The sequence below is a fragment of the Papio anubis genome, chromosome 4 (assembly GCF_008728515.1).
Source record: "Papio anubis isolate 15944 chromosome 4, Panubis1.0, whole genome shotgun sequence".
Lineage (NCBI taxonomy): Eukaryota > Metazoa > Chordata > Mammalia > Primates > Cercopithecidae > Papio > Papio anubis.
This window is the reverse complement of record NC_044979.1, coordinates 82,299,122-82,304,544: the sequence shown is the minus strand read 5'-3', so window position 1 is coordinate 82,304,544 and position 5,423 is coordinate 82,299,122.

Here is a 5,423-nt window from a genome sequence, read left to right as displayed (position 1 = left end):
CTGCTTGGAAAAAAGAATTCCTTTCAAAATATTACTACTCACCCAACAACTCTCATGATGTACAAGTAGATTAATGTTGTTTTCATGCCTCTTAACACAACATGCATTCTGCAGCCATGGATCAGGGAGTAAATTTGACTTTTGAATCTTACTATATAAGAAATACATTTTGTAAGACCATAGCTTCATAGGTAGTGATTCCTCTGATGGATCTGGACAAAGTAAATTGAAACCTTCCAGAAAAGATTTGCCATTCTAGATGCCATTAAGAACATTTGTGATTCAGGGGAGGAGGTCTAAATATGAATATTAACAGGAGTTTGAAAGAAGTTGACTTCAACTCTCATGTATAATTTTGCCCTCAAAATTCATGACTTCAGTGAAGGAAGTCACAGCAGATGTGGAAATAGCAAGGGAACTAAAATTTAGCAATGGAATCTGTAGATGTGACTGAATTGCTACAACTTGATGACAAAACTTGAACAGATGAGGAATTTTCTTATGAATGAGCAAAGAAAGTGGTTTCTTGAGTTGGAATCTACTCCTGGTGAAGATGCTGAGACCATTGCTGAAATGACAATAAAGAACTTAGAAAATTATTTAAACATGGTTGACATGGTTGATAAAGCAGTGGCAGGGTTTGAGAGGACTGGCTCCAATTTTGAAAAAAGACATATCATTGGTAAAATGCTATCAAAACAGCATCACATGCTAGAGAAATCTTTCATGAAAGGACAAGGCAATAGATGTGATAAACTTCATTGCTGTCTTAAGAAATTGCCATAGCCACTCCAACTTTAGTAACCACTGCATGGATGTCAGCAAATGACATCCAGACAAGATCCTCTGCCAGCAAAAGGAGTACAAACTTCTGTACGTTCAGATGATTAACATTTTTTAGCAATAACGTGTGTGTGTGTGTGTGTGTGTATGTGTATTTTTTATAAGGTCTCGCCATGTTGACCAGTTTGGTCTTGAACTTCTGGGCTCAGGTGATCCTCCCACCTTGGCCTCTGAAAGTGCTGGGATTACAGGTGGGAGCCACTGCACAGAGACTATTTTTTTATTAAGGCATGTATATTGTGTTTTTTGACATAATGCTATTGTACACTTAATAGACTATAGTATGATGTAAATCTAACTTTCATATGCACTGGAAAACCAAAAATAAGTGTGTAACTTGCTTTATTACATCACTTTATTGATATGGGGTGGAACCAAACCTGTAGTATCTCCAAGGTACGTCCATAATATCAAGGGAAATTTCATGTATGAGATAAATTCCAGAGACATTACAGAGGTAGAAGGGATAAAGCTTGAGCACTGATTGGAAGTTAAATGAATGAAAGAAATCAAAGAGAATGCTAAAGTGGAGTTCAGGTAAGGAATATAAGGATGGAAAAGATTAAAGGTAAAAGATTTTCAATATCTACACTGATTTGTTTATGTCAAGGAAATTTCAAAAGCATAGCCAAAATACATGAGTGATACAAATTTTATTTTTCATGCTAAATTTTTTTTACAAATTTTATTGTGTCATACACAACTACAAGAGTAATAGTTACAACTGAATTAAAAAAATAGCATTTTGGGGGCATTTCTATTTGTTTGCTATTATCATAAGCATGTTTTGTTACATGAACAGCAATAATAATTACAATTACAGAACTGCTAAATTCATAAATGTAGTGTATCATGATGGAGGCTACTACATAATATAAACAGTAAGTGTCCAAACATATTTTCACATTCTATATTATTATTTATTATATAACTAGAATCAAGGATTAGAATCTAGGTAATACCATCATTCAAATATCTGACCAAGTGAATCAAGTGAGCAAGCACATCAAATCGTTTTCCAAAATCTATTATAGTTTAGTTCTAAAGAAAAATATAAGATGAAACATACAAGGCATGGCTTGTTAATAATTTATGCCTAAAACCATTATATAATAAAAATCTGCATATTTTGCAACTTGGCATTTGTTTCATCTGACACAGTAATAAAAAAGATGAATAGTACTATCAGCACTTGGAATTACCCAACTACAGCTGATACAGTATCTCCCAGAATTCTAGTTTCTAAAATTCTGGGGGAAGTGGGACAATTTGAACTATTAACAATCTACATGGTAGTAATATTACCTTTTGGCCATTGGCCCAATACTAATCCTTTTTTTTTTTTTAATATACAAAATATGCTGAAATCATCTCTTAAACACATTTCAATTAATGTAATTAAAAACAGAAGGGTAACAGCTTCCTTTTAGAAGACTTAGATTTAGTTATGAAAAATTTGCCATATCTTTGTTAATTTATGGAACAATTTTAGGGTCAAATATAGATCATACTATATTTTTCAATTTAGAGTCTGTGATAAATACTTGTACGAGTAACTATAAACAGAACCAAATTAGTTTTAAAAATGGAAATTACCATTTTCATCTCTTTAGTAACTTTAATCACTTGATTTTATCCAATTTAAGGACAAACTTCAAAAATTCACTGTGAAATTTGTATTCTGACTAAGCACAAAAATACAAATGTTAGTTCTAGTCAGAAATTTTAGCTGACAAATGAAAATTTCACTTTGAAAGTAGATCTGGGACACAGAAGTTAAATTTTTGATCTAAACACATCATAAATATATTGTTATAATGTAAAAATAATTTTTTAAAAGAAATGTTTAACAGTCTTTTTACTCCACAATCTCAAACATGTACAATTTTTCCCTAAAAGAAAATAGTGTAAGATAAACATCTTATCTGAAACCCAATTTTATAAAAAAGAAAGAATAAAACTAATTACTTTTATATGTATTTGAGCCAAGTAGTTGCTGCTTCCAGATGTGCGCTAAAAATCATGACCTAATGACATTATGGTAAGCAACCTTTTGCTTATAACCCTAGTAACCTGAAATTCAATTCATATTGCTTATCAAAGACCCATATGTATTTGTAAATTTAAAAATTTACATCTTTTAAAAAGTATCTAATAAATTATTTTCTTAAATAAAATATAATTATTATATAAATAACTGTTTATTCTAAGAACTTTAAAAGACAAACAAAATGGGGTGGGGGAGAGTTGGGCACATGCCCTCCAAGAAAATATCTAGAATTATATCACAATAATAAGGCTAAGAACCATGAAGGGTTTATTGGACTAAAGTTTCAAGTCTCCTAACACATTATTTTAATTGTGTTTTTGATGGTCTCCTACCTATTTGAACATTGCAGTGTCCTTTCCAAACTGTAAATCAGACAATCTGAAGTGTGCTATATTTTATTGTCATTTTCTTAGAGAAAATAATTGCTTCATTGGCCTAACAAAAAAGGCACAGGAAAACTGTACACAAAATATAGCCATTTAAATGTTCCCATACTTAAGATGGTTATTTAGTAATTTCAAACAATTTATGTGGTATCTAATATTTTCATACTATTCTTATTTCAAATCTCAAATGCATTAATCTCTTATTTATAAATAATTTCCTTAGACAATGGATCAGTCTTTATTGGAATGATGAAGGGGTACTAAATTTTAACAGAAAATTAAGCTAAAGATTATGTTCTAAAGCATTTTATAAGTGTTCATTCTCCACTTAAAACATTTTAGATGCTACCAAAATCTTAGTCCAGCAGTATTAGTTTGATTGTCACTACTATTTGAACTTTCCTCTCATTTTTAATCATACCAATCTGAGTCAGCATGGATTTCCAATATATATTTTAAACGACAGAACACAGATATGGGAGACAGAGAGACTTGGTCTGGCTCCAATTATACTACTTAGTTAAGTATGTGATCTTCAGCCAGTCCCTCAACTTCTCCATGCCTTTCCTTCCCCTTCTAAAAGATAAGGAGCCTATCACTCTCCTTTGTTGGACTCATGGAACTGTGGGAAATCATGTAAGAAAAACATAGGAAAGAACTCTAAAAAGGGCCAATGTGCTATCAACATACAGACGTTATAGTACTGGATTTTATTAGAATGACCAGTCTACTAGGGTGTAACTTAAAAGAAAGTTACAGGAAGTATCAGAAAAATTTCTGTAACATATCTTTACCATGTCCTCTGGATAAGGTCTGAGAGCAGTTTAGAAAAGTGTATTAATACCTATGCTATTCCCATGGGAAAAAGCACATTGGACACTGACCTAAGAAAAGCTAAAAGCCTCATTCACTCTTTCTAGATGTTTTATGGCTATACTTCTGCTTCACCTGAATGTGTGTTTGTAGTTTTATTAATTGACAGCCTGTTTTGTTCCAGGCTTATTCTGACAGTTACTTAACTCTCTCTGAAAGTAGTCACATGCCATCTTAATTTCTCTTCTATCTTTTTTACTTGTTGCAAATTCTTGTTTTTTTCTGACTCAAACTCCAGTGAAACTAGATGTAGTATAAAAAAAAAAAAAAAAAAAAAAAATTCAAAAAATGAAAAAAGAGTCAAAATTAAGTGACTTAAAAGCAAATGTTTCTTCTACTTTCCATCCTTTTCAGGAGATACTATGCATGCACTCTAATAGGATATAAGAAGCACAGGTCATCAGAAAAATCTGTTTAATTTACACAATGTAATTTTCCAAGGTTAAAAGACATAAGCAAGAAATTTTCTAAGGTTAAAAGACACAAGCAAGAAAACAAGGATTGATTTTTGTATGAGCATATCTAAAAGATAATTTTAAATGAATGGTGATAATGAAGTAAATGGGATATGAGGATAGGGTGGGAACATAATAGAAAGGGTATGATAAAATGTCTTTAACATTTTTTTGATTTTACACAATCACTAAATGTGTAAAATTTACACATTTTAGTAAATGTGTAGCTCACTAGCTAAATGTGAAAGCAGACAGGTGACTGGTCACATATGGAGAAGCAGATTTGGAAGCCCTACTAGAGATACAGGTGATTTTTGAAGTCACATAATTAAAAATGTTGAGACAAAACGGAACCTATATCATATATAGACATAGATCATGTCAAATGAGAAAATGAGAATGATATAAAAAATACAAACAGAGGCCGGGCGCGGTGGCTCAAGCCTGTAATCCCAGCACTTTGGGAGGCCGAGATGGGCGGATCACGAGGTCAGGAGATTGAGACCATCACAGCTAACAGGTGAAACCAGAGTCTCTACTAAAAAAAAAAAATACAAAAAAACTAGCTAGGCGAGGTGGCGGGCACCTGTAGTCCCAGCTACTCAGGAAGGCTGAGCCAGGAGGGAATGCGTGAACCTGGGAGGAGCCAGAGCTTACAGTGGAAGCTGAGATCCGGCCACTGCCTCCCAGCGGGTGACCAGAGCCAGACTCGTCTCAAAAAAAAAAAAAAAATACAAACAGAATCAATGTATTAAAGAAGTATGCAGTAGTAGATCAGAGAAAATACTCCTTGGAAAAGAAAAATGAAAATGAAGG